The sequence below is a fragment of the Podarcis bocagei genome (assembly GCF_964188305.1).
Source record: "Podarcis bocagei genome assembly, chromosome: 8".
In the NCBI taxonomy this organism is placed as follows: domain Eukaryota; kingdom Metazoa; phylum Chordata; class Lepidosauria; order Squamata; family Lacertidae; genus Podarcis; species Podarcis bocagei.
Genome location: NC_138133.1, coordinates 58,432,112 through 58,450,716, shown reverse-complemented (window position 1 = coordinate 58,450,716; position 18,605 = coordinate 58,432,112). Strand labels below are relative to the sequence as shown.

The 18,605-nt window shown below is 47.2% G+C and overlaps 1 protein-coding gene across 6 annotated transcripts in view; it reads right to left on the bottom strand.

Moving 5' to 3' along the window:
* The window catches only part of SULF1 (sulfatase 1), a 107,854-nt gene extending 93,784 nt beyond the window's left edge, over nt 1-14,070 (bottom strand). For 2 of the 6 annotated variants that reach the window (XM_081204434.1, XM_081204438.1), the window contains exon 1: nt 13,863-14,069. The gene's annotated coding sequence lies outside the window, so the exon portion shown is untranslated. Of the gene's footprint in view, nt 1-12,769; nt 12,844-13,035; nt 13,170-13,664; nt 13,778-13,862 lie in introns of those variants that run through there. The other 4 variants (XM_081204439.1, XM_081204436.1, XM_081204435.1 and 1 more) reach the window with 4 other exon arrangements.
* Nucleotides 14,071-18,605: the final 4,535 nt, after the last annotated feature.

Sequence of the window (18,605 nt, the reverse complement as noted above, 5' to 3'; positions counted from 1 at the left end):
CAACACATGGCATCATCTGGAAGTCACTGTCCCCTTCTCGTTTCTGAAAAATGGCTGGGAATCATCACACATAGATGTTAGCAGCACGGCTACTGTTTGATTTCCAAGCCTTGTGGGAACCTCCCTCCAGTGTTACGTGCTTGGATGATTGGTGCTGGAATGGTTCTGTCACGTTAAAGCTGCCCCCTTTCATTTTAAGGGTGTGTCTTTGGCATTGTTATAGCTGACCTGAACCACTTGAACAGCCACCATACAAGCAACTAAACAGACAGATGGAGACGATTATGTGGTCAGAGATCGCCATAGTGCCAATGAAGTGTAAGATTTGTTGGGGGTGGTTTCCTCCACCCTCTCTTTTTCCATTCCTGCTCCCACCCTGAGTGGCCTGGATGGGACTTGCAACAATACACAGGATTTTTGGAAACTGGAGGGCATGGATGGAGAATCTGTGGCCTGCCATACATTGATGAACTCCAACTCCCATCAGCTCCAGCCACCACAGCCAAAGGTCAGGGATAATAGGATCTATAGTCCACCGACATCTGGAGGACCACAGGTTTCCCATCCCTGTAAGAGAGACTTAAGCCTTTTTCACACATTATGAAGAAGGCTCCACATGATTAAGGGGAACGTCTGAAGAAGGAAAGTCTATGCCTGTAGGCTTCCTCACTTCATGCATGGTTATGGTTGGGGTGAGGCATTGGGAGTTCTTAATGTTAGGAGCTGGGCCTGTGGTACAATCCCATTTCCTCTTCATTCTGTGAAGGTTCCTTCACATACTCAGCCAGCAGAGCATGAGACTCTTAATCTCAGAGTCATGGGTTTGAGCCCCACACTGGGCAAAAGATTCCTGCATTTGCAGCAGATTAGCCTAGATGGCCTTTGTGGTCTCTACAATAGCTCTACAATTCTGTGATTCTATGAAAACATGAAGATAGCTTCACTGTAACAGCATACTAAAGACAGAAATCCTCAACTGGAAAAATCTAAAATAGATTTATTAAAAGCTTCCAACAACCCTGTGCCTTGTTATACCTAAATAAATTCCACTTTAATCTTCATGGTTACATCTTAACAATTTGCTTTTCATGGCCACTGGAAGCAGAAATCTTCATTTCTCTTTTTTGTGACATCACCGTCCTCCGGTTTGGGACTGACTTGTCTCCAAGTTCTCTAGTCAACTAGGAGAGGTGACAATGATGGAAGAGGAGCTAATTGTGTTTTGGACAGTTGGACTTCTATCTTGATCAGTATCCCAGGCTTTAATTCCACTCTAATATCAGGCATTCCTCATTTATTTTTAATTTGGGGTGAAGGAACCCTACAGGGTGATCACACATTAAGGTTACAATCCTATACACATGTATTTGGGAGTTATAATCTTGCTGAACTCACTAGGGATTACTTCCAAGTAAACATAAAATATGTAAGGGACAGTTCACATTGCGCTTACTGCATTTTGCACTTAATGACTCCATGGAGGCCAAACATGTCAGCCAAGCTTATATAGCCTTGATTTCCATGACTTAGTTAAAAAAAAAAGTATGACTGACAGTTCTGAATTAGTCATCTCTTAAATAGCTCCAGTAATCCATGATCCCATAAGAAAATGCTGAAGAAAAGAGTAATCATCCAGCCGATAAAGAATAGAGATTTGAAGCCACCTGCAGATATACTGGTGGGAAACAAAGTCATTTCCTGCCAGTAGAGCAGCAGATAACATTGGCGTAAATAAAAAAATAGCTCCTGGACGCAAGTGGATGTCAAACAAGCTGTGGAAGAATGAGCAAAGACTCTTTAAAAAAACAAAAAGACTGGCTTTACCCGTAACATCCAAACTTATTGTGTCCAAATCAAACCTCAAAAATATTCACGCTGATACAAGTCCTATAGAAACCAACTGAAATTTGACCCTGAAAGCACTCACTGGCTGATGTGTTATCATTTCTCTCATGCGTTTACACATATTACTGCTAGGACCTTTCTCTCTGTTATACTAATAAGAGGAACCAGTATATGAAGAAGAGATGGTGGTAACCGCTGATATTCTCTGAACATTAACGTCACGTCTTCAAGGATTCCTTTGAAGAAGATCGTAGTATTCAGATTAAGATAGCAGCAGTGCAGACCGAAGACATTTTGGAACCTAATAGCATCCTATCTCCCCAAACTACTCCATACTGGTCATGGCACCCCAAAGTCTTTCCACTTATTTTAGCACTTGAGACAGAAAATCTCTCCTGCTCCCTGGAAGTAAAAATAAAATCAATAATAAATTAAATAACCAACAACTTATTTCATAAAATTTACACACCATTTGATTTGGGGGTTGTTGTTTTTTTACAAAGCAATTTATAAAAACTTGCGTACCATTTTATTGATGTCTACCATTAGGTTGAGACAGCCAAAATCATCTGCCTCAGGTGGCTGCCACAGTCGAATGGTAGGGCTGGCTCTGAATAGCAGAAGCCATTCAGCATTAGTGCCCATTTCCCCCCCCCCCATTAATATGACATTGTTGCTGCAAAATTCTAAGATGCTGTGATATAGCCCCTAACCATCACAGGAGTATCCTTAGTTTGGATATTGGATGTAAAAACTTGTGGCAACACAGGAACTGCCTTTTTGTGTTAAGAGCCTCACAAATCACCAGGCAATCAGGTCTGTAGCCCTGTAAGAAGTATAAACCTATCCATCTTCAAATGGAAAAATCCTTGGATGTCAAAGGGTCTTCCTTATATTTTCAAACTCACAACCAGAACTCCAGCTTCATATGGTTGTAATAAGCCATACCTATACACATAAACACTGTATCATTTTTTTAAATTTAAAAAAAAACTTGATACGCCTAGGCAGCTCTATGACTCTGTATTATCAAGGCTCAAAGCCTTGATAATGGATGTCAGGGAACTGCCATCAGAGCATCAGGTGGTGGAGGGACTCAGGCAGGATGAAAGAGACTCAACTGCTGAAGCAGGGACCAGCAGGGGGAGGAGTGATTCTCTGAGGGAATGTGAGCAGGAGGGAGGGCTCAGGGACGCTTCCAGCGAAAATAGTGGGGAGGTATCTGAGTCTCACATAGGGAGACCCATACCTCGCAGGAAACTGTCACGCCGTGAGTCCAGGAGACGCGTTTCCGTTAAGGAACTTCTTTGCTGGAAACGCTTCCGCAGGCAGCCACTGTCGGACTCTACTAGTGACTAGAGCAGACATGTCTGAGGAGCTTCGTCACACACGGAGGTTTGTGGGGGCACACAAACTCTGAGGGAGCACGTTTTCACGCACAAGCAGCTAATCAAACCCTCACAGCAGTCCGACAGTCTTTGTACGCTGCCTGTGCAAGAGAAGGCATCATGAGCGAACCAACCGGAACCGGAGGAGCAGGGGCTGGAGCTGGTCCAAGCTTGGAAGATAGATACCGAGCGTTGGAGGTTCAACTGGCCCTGCAGACGGCGAGGCTGGAGGAGAGAAGGGCTCAGGATGCAGACAAGAAGGGGAGAGCCACTCAATTCCCCAGAAAGGTACCAGGATTGGTGCAGAAATTTGGGGGGGACCCCAAGGACTACCATGCTTTTAGGACAGAGATGCAATATGCCCTTAATGTGCAGTTCGATGAGTTCCCTGATGAGGAATCGCGAGTTGCTTTTGTAATTGGGCATCTTGAGAAAGGGGCTAGAGACTGGGTTCGACCCCTAATGGCAACGCACAATGACATACTAAAGGACACAATGAAGTTCTTTCGTGCAATGGATATCATGTTTTCCAGCGATATTGAGGAAGGGGTGGTGCGCAGACAGCTAATGGCTTGTAAGCAGGGGAGTCGATCTGTCCGTGAATATTGGACTGAGTTTACCATGCTGATTCACAGACTGAGTTGGGATTTATCGGCGGCACCCGTTCAAATGCTATTTGAAGAAGGTCTTTCTTCGGGGGTGAAAGACGAGCTGGCACGGAGCCCCAGGGCGGAGTCTATGGATCAGCTGACCAAATCTGCGCTGACCATAGGAGCGCGGCAGGAGGCAAGAGCCTTGGAGAGGCGGGAAGGGAGAGGGGAACGTTGGAAGGAGTTCCGCATTCCAGACATTCCTGAGCCAGCTTTCCCGCCGGCAGAGCCGATGGAAATCGGAACAGCGCGCGCGCGCGCATTTTCAAAAACCAGCGAGGGAGCTAAGAAGGAGGGAAAGGGCCCCCGGAAATGCTATCTCTGCCAACAGCCAGGCCACTTTGCCAGAGTCTGCCCCCAGAGGAAGGAATGGCAAGGGATGGTGGGAGCTGTTGAGGGGGGAGAAGAAGGGGGAGAGGAGCAGGTAAAAGCCAACGCCTGGTTGCCACAATTGGGGCACTGCAGCCAGGCCAAAGAGCAGTGAAAGTGCCCGTGCCAGAAGCTCCTCGACCTGCTCTAGTGATTGAAGTGTCGCTAGAGCTGCAGAATGGGCACCCCCTAAAAATAAAGGCGCTATTGGACTCAGGCAGCTCCTGCAATTTTATGAGCAAGGAGTTTGCTGCTGAACACCAGATACAGACCATCCCTTTAAGCAACCCCCTGCAGGTGACCACGATTGATGGCAGGGAGTTGTTGGGAGGAGGAGTCCGCTTGCAGACTGTCCCAATGATAATGAGGGTGGCAAGGCACACAGAACTGATAGCGTTTAATGTGGCCACCCTGGGAGGCGCTCCCATTATTTTGGGAATGAGCTGGCTAGCTCTACATGATCCGCTGGTTGGCTGGCATCAAAGAGTGGTGTCCTTTGGTTCAGCACATTGCCTAGAACACTGCAAAGGGGAGAAGGGTTCAGTAGGGGCCCAAGCCACCCTAGCAGGGACTGAAGTAATGGGGAAGGTGAAGGTACCACCACAGTATGCAGATCTCAGCGACGTGTTCAGTGAGAAGGAAGCTGACCAACTACCACCTCATAGACCCTTTGATTGTCAGATCAATTTACTCCCTGGAGCACAGCTTCCCGTGGGCAAGGTGTATGCCATGTCAGACAGGGAAATGCAGGAGTTGCGAGGGTTCATTGACAAGAACCTGAAGAGAGGCTTCATCAGAGAGTCCAAAGCAGCAGGGGGGAGCCCAGTGTTCTTTGTGGACAAAAAAAAATGCGGACAAGCCGAGACTTGTATGTGATTTTAGGCGGCTGAATGCAGTGACTGAACCGGTGGCGTTCCCTATGCCCAGAATTGATGATATTTTGAACATGGTAAGGAAGGGAAAGATTTTCACAAAGCTGGATCTAAGGGGGGCGTACAACCTGATACGCATAAGGAAAGGGGATGAATGGAAAACCACCATGTTTACCCCTTTGGGGGCGTTTGAATACCTCGTTATGCCATTTGGATTACAAGCAGGCTCCGCGTGTTTTCAATCTTTTATGAACCACGTGCTGGGCCCTTTGCTCTACAAGAATTGCGTTGCCTTTCTAGATGATGTGTTGGTGTATTCTGAGAATGAGGAGCAACATGTGAGAGACGTCAGAGAAGTGTTGAGCAGACTGCAAGCCAACAGGCTGTGGGTCAAACTGGAGAAGTGTCGGTTCCATACCAAGGAGGTGGAATTCCTGGGGTACCGCCTGTCAGACAAGGGATTGGCCATGGATCCCGGCAAGGTACAGGCAGTGCTGGAATGGAAAACACCCAAAACCAAGAAGGATGTGCAGAGGTTCCTAGGGTTTGGAAACTTTTATCGTAAGTTCATCCGCAACTTCGCCCATCTGACGGCGCCCATCACTGACTGTCTCAGCAGTAAGAAGAAGTTTGTATGGACGGCGGAGGCGGAGCGAGCGTTTGAGGAACTGAAAAGGGCCTTCGCCTCTGAAGAACAACTTCTGCATGTGGATTTACGAAAGAAGCTAAGGGTGGAAACAGACGCATCTGACAGAGCCATAGGGGCGGTGCTTCTTCTGCAGCCGGGGAAGGAGGAGTCGGAGTGGCGTCCGTGTGCCTTCTTCTCGCGGAAGCTGAACAAATCCGAGAGGAACTACACGGTGTACGACCGAGAACTGCTTGCTATTCATGAGGCGTTCCGGAGATGGAGGCATCTGCTAGTTGGTGCACAACATAAAGTGCAAGTGTGCACGGACCATAAAAATCTAGAGTACTGGAGAACGGCGCGAGTGCTCAACCAAAGGCAGTTGAGATGGGCCCAAGAGTTCTCCAAATTTAACTTTGAGATTTGTTATGTGCCAGGCCCAGAGAATGTTAGGGCGGACGCTCTCTCACGCAAACCTGAATATTTGGAGGGGGAGGGAGCACCCGAAGAAACCCATATCATTCCAGAGGACCGCTGGGTGTGTGGGGCGACTTTGGTGGGGCAAAGGGAATTGGTAGAGGGTACGGTGCAGGATGCATACGCCCAGGGGAAACTCAGGGATCTCAGAGGGGAGGAAGACAAACCCGGTGGTTTTGAGGAGAGAAATGGGGCATTGTATTATAAGGGAGCGTTATATATACCTGAAGGGGAATTGAGGGAGAAAGTACTCAAGCAGCTGCACGATAGCCCCACAGCAGGGCACTTTGGGCAACACAAAACCATGTGGCTGGTTACCAGGGAATTTTGGTGGCCCAAGGTCAGGGAAGATGTGCGGGAGTATGTGAGAGGGTGTGAACAATGCCAAAGAGCCAAGGGGGAGAGGCAGGCGCCGGCTGGTTTATTAGAACCACTGCCCACACCTGAGAGACCGTGGGAAGCAGTGGCAATAGATTTCATGACTGATCTGCCAAGGTCTAGAGGGAAAACAGCCATCATGGTTGTAGTAGACCTGTTAACTAAAATGGCCCACTTCATAGCCTGCTCACATGCGGTTACAGCAGAAGAAACCGCCAAATTGTTTGTAGAGAATGTGTTTAGGTTGCATGGCGCCCCCTTGAGGGTGGTTTCAGACCGAGGGAAACAATTTACTTCCAGGTTCTGGAGGAAGCTCATGAGCTTACTGCATGTAGAGGTTAATTTCTTGACGGCCCGTCATCCTGAAACCAACGGGCAGGCGGAAAGAGCAAATGGGGTTCTCCAACAATATTTGAGGTGTTATGTTAATGACAGGGAGAATGATTGGGTGGAGAAGCTGGCGTTGGCAGAATTTGCCTACAACAATGCAGAGAACGTGTCCACGGGGATGAGCCCCTTTTTGGCCAATCACGGGTGCCATCCCAGAGCCTTCCCAGGGGGGGAGGGGGAGAACTGGAGCGTTCCAGCTGCAGAACAGTTCGTGGAAGAAATGGAAGCGATCCATCGCCAGCTCCAACTCAACTTAAACAGGGCTAAGGAGGAATATAAGAGGCAAGCAGACAAAAACAGAAGGGAAGGTGAAAGCATCAGGGTGGGGGACCAGGTGTGGCTGTCTACCCAAGGGTTGCCATTCAAAGGAGGTTGTAAGAAATTAAGACCCAAAAGGCTGGGTCCGTTTGAAGTCATACAGCAGGTCAATCCAGTGGCTTTCAGGCTCCGGTTACCGAACCACATGAAGCTGCACCCAGTTTTTCACAGGTCGTTGCTGTCACCGTATAGAGGAGACAGTGAGGGGAGGGTCACTAGGGGACCAGCAATGGAGGAGAAGGAACACAGCTACCATGTAGCGGAGATCCTCGATTCCAGGTGGAAGGGAGATCAAGTAGAGTATTTGGTAATGTGGGAAGGGGAACCGGAGTCGGAAAACACCTGGGTTAGGGCAGAGGATGTCAATGACGAGGTTTTAATAGAGACTTTTCATCAGAGGTTCCCACGTAAACCTCAGCCTGTAGCGAGGTTCCGAAGGGAATACTTTGCCACCACCGACGAGGAAGAGGAGTTGGAGGGGTTCCCAGATTCTGAAGAGGAGGAGGATTCAGCTGGCCAGGACGACGATCGATGGAGAGAATTGTTCGAGACGTCAGAAGATGAGGAAGATTCGTTTCGGGGTTTTAGCCCTTCACCTCCCAGGGGGGAGGAATTGGGAGGGGGTGAGGGGGGCCCTGGAGGGGAAGTGGATGTCAGGGAACTGCCATCAGAGCATCAGGTGGTGGAGGGACTCAGGCAGGATGAAAGAGACTCAACTGCTGAAGCAGGGACCAGCAGGGGGAGGAGTGATTCTCTGAGGGAATGTGAGCAGGAGGGAGGGCTCAGGGACGCTTCCAGCGAAAATAGTGGGGAGGTATCTGAGTCTCACATAGGGAGACCCATACCTCGCAGGAAACTGTCACGCCGTGAGTCCAGGAGACGCGTTTCCGTTAAGGAACTTCTTTGCTGGAAACGCTTCCGCAGGCAGCCACTGTCGGACTCTACTAGTGACTAGAGCAGACATGTCTGAGGAGCTTCGTCACACACGGAGGTTTGTGGGGGCACACAAACTCTGAGGGAGCACGTTTTCACGCACAAGCAGCTAATCAAACCCTCACAATAAACCATCCAAAATCCTTTGCAATAGATGACCTAGCCAGAAGAGTATTTGAAAATCATTCAAAAATCATTCTTTCCATAGATGCCTAACTTCCTGTAAGAGTGGTGGTTTATAATGCCTTCCATATTTGGAAATGCTGTCCCGCACCATCTCAGCATGTTTCACAATCTGTTTTCATGAGTCCTTGCCCAGAATGAAAACCCACGAAGTTCCTTAACTGGGATCCCGATATCTGCTATTATTTCAAAGTACGGAGAGATGCAAGCCCATTTTCTCTCAAGTTTTTCCAGGATGAGCATGGCAACAAGCGTAATAAGAAAAGACAACATTCTGCGACAATCACAAAATCTGCTCCTTTTCTCTACTTATCTATTCAGATATATTCCATGCTGTTTTGAAAGATGCACAGTTATACATTGTTAGCAAGATTTACATAAACCAGCCACAGCTCAAATCAAAATGCTGCAGAGCTGAGCAGGCTCACCTTACCTGGACTATGAATTGCCAGAAAGAGTAACCCCCTGCCAAGTAATAAACTAACACACAATTAAGCCAATCTACATCAAAGCATGTTCAGCCTCTAGCAAGTCACTGCATTCCTTGCCAGAATAAAAATGAACTGGGTTAAAGCAAATAATGTTGCACAGTTCAGTGAAATTACATTTCTGTCTCTTGAGTGCAGGTGACAAAGGCATCCCGGGCACACAAGTAAAACCCAATCTTTGATCCTTTAGTTCTGCTCTTTCTGACCACAATGGTGATGCCTGCCACCATCACACATTTCTATCCCAACCCTTTCTCTTAAGGGATTTGTCCCCAGGGAAGGGCTGTAGCTCAGAGGTCGAGCCCTGCAGGCAGCAGGTCTTGGGTTCAACCCCTGGCCTCTCCAGGCAACGGCTGGGAGAGTTTCCCTGCCTGAAGCCCTTCAGAAAAGCTGCCAGCCAGTTTAGACATCACTGAGCTAGGTGGGACCAACTGTCTGACTGCGTTCAAGGCAGCTTCCTATGTTCCAGAGATTAATGTTGAGCTGCAGGAACACAACAGGAAAGTCTCCAAGGACAGTTCGTAGCTGCGCTCACAAGGAGAGTCCAAAAATGCAGGCAGCTGTGTTGATTCACAGAGAACAACTATACTGACAACCCGGATGAGCCATGCGGCATGACAGCACTCTTGTGCATAGTTACGCAGGAGTAAACTCCCTTGAACTCAGAGGAAGTTACCCCCAAGTGCAGGGGTCAGCAACCTTTTTCAGCCGTGGGCCAGGCCACTGTCCCTCAGACCTTGTGGGGGCCGGACTATATTTTGAAAAAAAGTATGAACGAATTCCTATCCCCCACAAATAACCCAAAGATGCATTTTAAAGAAAAGCACACATTCTACTTATGTAAAAACACCGGGCAGGTCCCACAAATAACCCAGAGATGCAATTTTTAAAAAAGCACACATTCTACTTATGTAAAAACACCGGGCAGGTCCCACAAATAACCCAGAGATGCAATTTAAATAAAAGGACGCATTCTACTCATGTAAAAACACGCTGATTCCCAGACTGCCCACGGGCTGGACTGAGAAGGCAATTGGGCCGCATCCAGCCCCCAGGCCTTAGGTTGCCTACCCCTGCCCAAGTGCAGAGGTTTGAGTTGTTAAACACAGAGCTTTAACAAAAGATCTTCCACCAGATGAAACGCAGCATTTAGCTTTCTGTTAGTAACATAAACTATCGTATCTTAAAAAGAATCACTACTATTTAAACTGCTTATGTGAAGTAGAAACCCTGCCAAGAGAAAGAAGCACAAGGCCTCTGCTTGAATATTTTCTTCATTCCCCATGTAATTAGTTTTATTGTGAAAACTATTAGCCACTCTTTGTTGTAAAAAAAAAAAAGAATATCATAGAAGGATACATTTACACAATATCATCACATTCCAATGACTTATAAAACAGGCGGGGCAAAGATGTCAACAGCCATATTAATAATGGTACCATAAAGCAAGGAGGCTCAGAAGGAAAGGAATGGCCGGGGGCACCACCACCTTTCCCTCTATATGTTAATTTGTGACCAACTAAAACTTGAAAGCCTCATTATCACCTCATCCACATGCCAGAGCAAGGTGTTCCAGCAAGATGGTGGCATTTTGCTCCTCCTCTGAAGCTACACTTGCCTGCTCTCCTTTTCCAGCTCCACTACACCACTTCTCACAACCACCTTGCGAGACATCTCCAGGTAAGGTTGGGAAAGACCCTGTCTGAAACCCTGGAAAGCTGTTTTCATGCAGGACTGAGCCAGAGCCACCAAACTTTCTGACTTGGTACAAGGCAGGCTGCTATAAACTATAATTCTAGGTTAGCTTGACAAGTAACAACTTGGCCAGAGCTACTTAGTGGTCTTCATAGCTGAGCAGTGAGTCCTGTTCCAAGTCTAACACTCTACCCATTACACCACATTGGCTTGTGACTCGTCTGGTATGTTCTGCATTCCATAAAGAAGACACACACACACACACACACAGAGAGAGAGAGAGAGAGAGAGAGAGAGAGAGAGAATGGAGGCAAAAATGCCTATTCCACCCAAATTGGAAGATTGTCCTGCATAGCGGCAGACCTGTCAGCCGCAGGGCTTCACCACACCCCCCAGGAACTTTTTCTCTCCCCCCCTTGTTCTTCAGATAATCTCCCTGTGCAACATCCTAAACTCTGAACAGTTTTACAGCTGTCGAGTCGCTAATGAGAACTTCATCTGTGTGTACCCAGCACAAGTGCTGTCAGGAAGAAACCAAATGTCAACCTGAGGTATGCAGCAGTAGCCATAAATATTCCTTTGAACATTTACCATCTGGAACAGTAGATTCTGCTTCGACAGAGAGCTTGGACTAGCCGGAGGGCATTGTCTTTTCTTTTTAAAGATAGTCCCCAGTCAGGTCAAGTGATGCGAGAACAGAATTTAGATCCCTGCTCAGTTTCTCTCCCTCCACCTCTTGGCACCCAGAAGTTTTCAAGGACATTAAAGTCACTAAGCTTGCAATCCTTCCTCACAAATTCTATCCAACTCAGTGGGGACCTACTTCTGGAGTAAATATGCACAGAATCAGGTGGTAGGTCAGTTACCTAAAATGCAGCTCCACAGCAGGAAGCAATTAGACTGACACCGCTTTGCGTGTTTATATTCTTGACACCACACCGCTGCACCTTGCCTTGTACCATATTGTATATCTTTGTGGAGACAAGGTGGCTTACAGAACAAGCCTCACCAGCCACATTTCTCCAGATATGAAAGGGCAGCTGGAGCTGTTCAGCTCATGGAAGTTTTAACCCCCATTTGCAAGCGTTCTCTTTTTCTGCCTTTAAAAATATCTGGGAAAGTTTCCCACCTCTCCTTAGGAACTTTGTGTGGAAGGGGGTGGAGAGAGAGAAAATCAAAACACTCCCATTTTAGTCATTTCATTTAGCTAATTAGCAATTTGCCAATACCCTTATTTGATACTGCTGGAGGGGTTATTTGGGGGAAAACGATGCTTTCTTGGAGAGGGTGTATAATCTGTAAGCCAGCCAAGCAGACGGGGGAATGCTAAATGTATGCATTTAACTTGAAAAGTTATAGGGGTGATGTTATCCGAAGCACGCATCCTCCATCATAACCCCCCTACATTCCTCAGATCTTATTCCAGAAAGGATTAGGCATAGTATCACTTAGAGAATCTCTCACCTGGAAAGGTTGAGGGCATAGCGAAACTCCCCCCACAGCCACCCACCCATGGGAGAGAATAACTTCTCGCAATTCTTACATTCCAATAAGGGATGCAAGAGTTATTGCCTATGCATATTTATTTATTTCAAGGCTAAACGCTGTTATTTGGTCACAGATTAACACAAACAAACAAAACAAAACCGGATGCCTCAAAATATATAAGAAACAGAGAGTCAGCCATATCTAACCAACAAACTGCACATTCTACTGAAGCTGGCAAGTAAGCTGTGCCAAAGGAGCCCAGAGAGCAGTTACAGGTCCCGATCCTCCATTTACCAAGGAAATCCCATTGAGTTCAATGGGTTTACTCCCAAAGCAAGGGGCATAACCGCTTTAAAGCCGGGAATCCTTCTAAGCAGCAATCCCCACATGTGGGGGTAGGAGACATGTTGGCGAAATCAGCTTCGAGGGGTAGCCCTGAAAGTCGTCGCATTAAACGCAGATTAAGGGCCATTTATTTGCCCAAGTCTCTGCATCTTGTTCCTTCCCTGCAGATTTGTTTAAAAAAGGAAAAAAGAAAAGCCCCTTTCAATTTAATTAACACTTCGGAGAGGCTGTTTAGAATCTATAAATAAATACAGCTAGACTTTAATGATCCGTTATGGTGATGCTACTTAGTTTTCAGCGAGTCGTAAAACTTTCACAAACAGACCTGCAAATGAATTACATCCATCTGCTCCGCGCAGCTGCGAGGGCAGCTCCTCATCTCCACAGTGCTGGGCTGCTGCTCTCAGCTTGCTGCTGCTCGCCCTCCTCCCACCATCACCACCCTGGAAATCCAGCAGGCAGCTTTGCCAAGTCATCGACATACCCCAGCCCAGCCCAGCCCTGCATTTGCCAAAAAGGAGCCCGTCCCGGGAAAAACAAAACAAAAACCAACTACACCGGAGACCTCTCCAAAAGAAGAACCTGACTTGCCTCTCTGAACCGGCCAAAGCACAAATTCCGCCCCGCTGTCTTTCTTGGCACCCGGTTCCCGAAGATAGCCGAGTTGCGTGCGGGCGCTTTCCAAGGAGAACACGGCCAAACTTTTTTGTTTCCTTTTTTTTGTACTTGAATGATCTACTACTACTGGCAGTGGTGGTGGGGAGAGATGTAAGACCCTGGCATCGCTCTAGGGCGCAACTAAAGCTTCCTTAGCATCAGAAATCTGGGGAGGGGAGGGGAGGGGGGTCGAAAGCGTGCACGTGGGTGCGTAAAAGACACTCCCCCGCCGCAGTCCATCCCGTCCCTCACCCCACCTTCCCCGCCGACCAGAGGCTGCTGCTGCTGCAACACCACCTTCTCGAGCGTGACCTCAAAGTGCATCCAGAGTGTCAGGTCTGCGAGGGAAGGCAGGCATCAAGCTCTGCCCGCTGTTATCTGTCAGCTATACAATAGGAGCATTGATAAGACGGCCGCGACCGGCTTGGACCAAGTGCGCTGGGCTAGCATTCCATTCAAAAGCAGAGGAGGGGAAGAGAGAGAGAGAGAGAGAGAGAGAGAGAGAGAGAGAAGCGTGGCTGGGAAGAGAAAGGGAATCCTCCGGTGACTTTTGTCCCTTTTACCTGGACGATCTTCCCCTTCCTGCGTAAAAAGGGACCCTCTTCCGCGCTGCCCCCCCCCCCGAGGTAAGAGCGCGCCCGCGCGCCAAGCCGCCACATCTCTGGCTGCTTCCTTTGCGCAGCCGGAGGAGACCACCCCGCTCCGCCTGAGCCGCCCTCGGCTCGCCTAATCCCCACTCGAACGCGATGACACACACTAACCCCAACCATCTGTTGAAACACGTCCTCAAGCCCTCGGCGCGCCGCTGTGTCAAGACCGCGGGGGCTGCCCGAGCCAATCGCCGGCGCGGGGTGGCTCCGGAGGAAGCGCCGGCGAGGCAGCAGCGACGAAGACGGCGACGACGCGAGGCTCCAGGTCGGAGCGCGCACTTAAGCCCGGTAACCTGAGAGTTGCCGACAGAAAAAGGGCGGCTATTAAGAAATCCAGCAGCCGCAGGAGCAGGAGGCGAGGGGCGGGGTCAGCGGGGAAGGTAGAGGGGAGGGGAGGCCTCTTCGCCTCCGCCCCCTATTCTGGCTGGGGGGGGGGAGAGAGAGGGTGGCTTTGCAAGGGGGGGGGGCGGTCTTTAGCGCGCCTCCCAACTCCTTGCATTCCCAAAGGACCCTCAGCTGTGAGTGAGACGCACGGGAGAGAAATGCTAAGGGGGGGGGGCACCAAAGAAAAGCACATGGCAAGCCTGTTGGGAATCTCCAAAAGAAAGCAAAAAAGCGCCTTCCTCCTCAGCTAGAGGAAGAGATCAAAAGCTCCCGCTGGAGAACCTGAGCAAGTGCTAATGTGCGGGTCGTTTGCGCCGAAAGTGGAGCAATTCGCATCTTGAAATCCTAACGCCACCTCGGGATGGTCTGGAGAGAGAGGGGAGAGACTGCGAGAAGAGTCGGGCTCTTTCTGATGCTAAGGGAGGCTTTGTCCTCTTTACGCGGGTGTAGATCCGCTGAGCTGCAGGCATTTCTCCAGCGCGGATCTCTGCATGTCTGGGTCCGCTGCCTGTGCAAACAAGTGGATTGTCTTTCAAGCCAAGGCGCAGCAGTGACCGAGGGGCAAAGCAGGGCGCCAGCAGAAGGGTTGCATCTGTGTAAATGCCCACATTCCCAGGGGGCAGTTTATGCCCAGGAAGCCCCAGCCCACTGAGCGAGAGTGCAATCCGATGCAGAACCAGCCTATTCGGAAGCCCCATTGAATTCAATAGGATTTAACACTCCCGTAAAAGTGTGCAAAGTTATTCACAAGTAAACATGCAAGAGTTCATGCTTCACTTAAGCAAGTTATCTCATTTAAACAACAACACACAATTGGCCAAATGAGGTATCTTGTATGATTCTCCTCACTCTTGATCAGGTCAGAAAATCTCTCTGAATTAGAGAGATGATTTAGCCGAGATAATTTTCCATTTAGGAGTGGCTTCTATCAACACAGATTTTACATCTGTCTGAGCTTTCCTACCTCTGTGGCATCTGTCTTGTTTGTAAAGTGGACCTAATCATTAGGAGGGTGATACGAAGGCAAAGGAAATACATTCTGTAACTAATAAAAAAAAACAAAATCCTTATTTGCATGTTCTGTCAAATAAGCAAGTGTGGAAAGAAGAAGGGAAAGAAGTCTTTTGAGTCTTTAAAGATTCATTCTAAAGTGTCTGACTTGACACTTCGTTAAATCTGCATTTCACATGAGGACAGATGTTGGATTTCTTTGAACTGGGAAAGGAAATTCTAAAAAGAGAACTGTCATTAAAAGTGCAAAGCTCTAAACTGTAGAAAGACTTGCAAATATGATCTGTTTTAAGCGATGAGTTAAAAGAAAATGATCTGAAAGCCCAGAAACACTTATTCAGTTTGCTTCGTTTTTGAAATCAATACATGTTAATGGAAGATATGTTAGACCCACATTTCATAATAAAACATTAATTAAGAGAGGTACATTTCTGTGCCCAGTTGGTAAATGGGGAAAATAAATAGTTCCTCATTTCATTTGCTTCAAGTTCTTCCTAGAAGTGATTATATGGTGTCTGTTTCAGCTTATTAAACTGCAACCTCTTTCACAGATGCTGGTATTCACCACAATACAATTCCCTAATCTTCTCAATCCAGGTAAACAAGGAGCAGGACAATATTTTCAATGATGGTAAGTGACAAGGCCAGCTTAACCTATTATCCCTTGGGTATCATAAGAATTTAAATAGTGCCAATTAATGTTACAGGGCAAACTTTGTTTTCTCTCTCTCTCTCTCTCTCTCTCTCTCCCCCCCCCCTTTATTTCTTTCCCTACCAGACTGTGGTCTTGAAAGTCTCTGGATAACCTTGTCCATTTGGAAATCCCTGGAGGCATTCTGAGAGCTAGTTTGTTTTACATTCTCTTCGACTGTTCTCTGAGTACTAAGTAAAACCTAAGAAGCTGCAAAAGGACAGACGTAACAGTTTCACCCCTACCGTTTCAGTAACACCACATCAGAAGTACATACTATTTGGAGACATGGGAAATCCAAAATATTGCAAACAGCTGTTAGAAAAGATAGCCAGTACGGAATTAAGCAACAGAGACAGAACAGGTGAAAAAAGTTTACTGTTGCTTTGCATACTGAAGCACTTCAAATATGTTTTTTTTACGAACAGATGGTCAGCAGTTTGAGGACAGAGAAATGAAATTGTTGTGAGTTGTCCGCAGCCAAGGGACAGGGTGTAATATAAACAGTGATGATGTAAATACAATTAAATGGTAATATTAGTAAAGTGGAAATATTGTTTCTAAATTTGCTGTGGCACGTACACACTGATTATGTTTAAGTCCTCCCCCCCATGCTGATTTTCCCTTGCTAGACTAAGGAGTCCCTAATTTTGTTAGTTTTTAATGGCAATATAAATTCAAACGTGTCCATGCAAGCATTAATGAAATACTGTACTAGCAAGCTGACCGTCAAAGGGTAGCAGTGTATATAGGTATGTGCTTTAGGAATGAATGAGACCATGCATAATAAGTGGTCTTATTCTTCACCACCATGTTTGCTGCCTGTGACCCTTAATATTGGTCAAGGTGATTATTTTATGCTGCACTGCATTGGATACAGCATTTATCTTCATACACTGCCCTCTTCCTCCACACTAGTCCCACAACTTCCTCCCAAGTCTCCCCAATATTTTCAGCAGAATCTATTCATATATTCAGATGCAAGTCCTAACTGGGAAAGGGAAGAGAAAACACATTTCCAGGAAGTTCAAGGATCCTTCATGAAGGTTGGAGCAGCAGGAACACATCTACCCGGCACAATGGAACTTCTCTTTGTACGTAAGAGAGATTTTAGAAGATATGGGTGCATATTACTAGATCATTGATAGATAATCCTCAAGTCACAGTGATCTAAATCAATCACAAAATAATAATAAAAATCCTTCCAGTAGCACCTAAGAGACCAACTAAGTTTGTTATTGGTATGAGCTTTCGTGTGCATGCACACTTCTACAGATACTTCAGATACTTCAGACCAACATGGCTACCTAAAGGGAAAGGGACCCCTGACCCTTAGGTCCAGTCGTGGACTCTGGGGTTGCGGTGGTCATCTCACTTTGCTGGCCAAGGGAGCCAGGGTACAGCTTCCAGGTCATGTGGCCAGCATGACTAAGCCGCTTCTGGCGAACCAGAGCAGCGCACGGAAACACCGTTTACCTTCCTGCCGGAGCAGTACCTATTTATCTACTTGCACTTTGACGTACTTTCAAGCTGCTAGGTTGGCAGGAGCAGGGACCGAGCAACGGGAGCTCACTCCATCGCAGGGATTCGAACTGCCGACCTCCTGATTGGCAGGCCCTAGGTTTAGTGGTTACCTACCTATAACTAAATCAATCACTTCTATGTTCATCATTTTCTTATATTCTCTATTCAATTCTCTTATTTATAGCACCCCCCTGAAGGCACTTCAGTAAACAAGGTCCTATATTATATGGATGGGAAAGCTGATATACACAGAATTTTGTAAATCAGTTGGGTTTTTTTGAGAAAGAATCAATTTTTCTTAATAATTAAATTAGAAACATTCAATTCCACAAAGGAAAGGCTTCCTGTAACATTTAAGCTGTTCTAATGAATGCCATTTTGGGAGAATTTAGGAGAATTTCAATTTCCCAGATGCTGTTGTACATTTTTTTAAAAAACTACACCTCTTATAATCTGTAATAACCCCATCCCGCTCCCTGCTTGCTGACTTCTTGCCCATTCCTCTCATGCTTTAGTTGATTAGGTAAAGGTAAAGGTACCCCTGCCCGTACGGGCCAGTTGTGTCAGACTCTAGGGTTGCGTGCTCATCTCACTCTAGAGGCCGTGAGCCGGCGCCGTCCGAAGACACTTCCGGGTCACGTGGCCAGCGTGACGAAGCTGCAGCTGGCGAGCCAGCACCAGCGCAGCACACGGAAACGGCATTTACCTTCCCGCTATAAAGCGGTACCTATTTATCTACTTGCACTTAAGAGTGCTTTCAAACTGCTAGGTGGGCAGGAGCTGGGACCGAACGATGGGAGCTCACCCCGCTGCGGGGATTCGAACCGCCGACCATACGATCAGCAAGTCCTAGGCACTGAGGTTTTACCCACAGAGTTCAGTAATCAACTAAAGCATGAGAGAAAGTGTCAGTTCCTCTTAAATTTAGGGAGAATCATGGATCCATTTAAATCAGTTTAAATGGAGTCCTTCCATTGCCGATTGTGTGTGTATACTGCATCTTTGCATGCTCTTGCATTTACTATAGAACCAGGATTGCCCCTACCATTAATTAGACAGAGTAAAGCAGTTGCCTCAGGTGGGAAAGGCTGCAAGGTGATGAGTGGTGGTGAGAATTTAGAGCACAGAGTTCACCTAAGGTAGCCCAAAGTCTTAGGACAGTGGTTCTCGAAGGATGTGACATGCCACACTGGCCATTCAAGGAAATATTAAACATTTCAGTGTAATATAGTATAGTATTAATA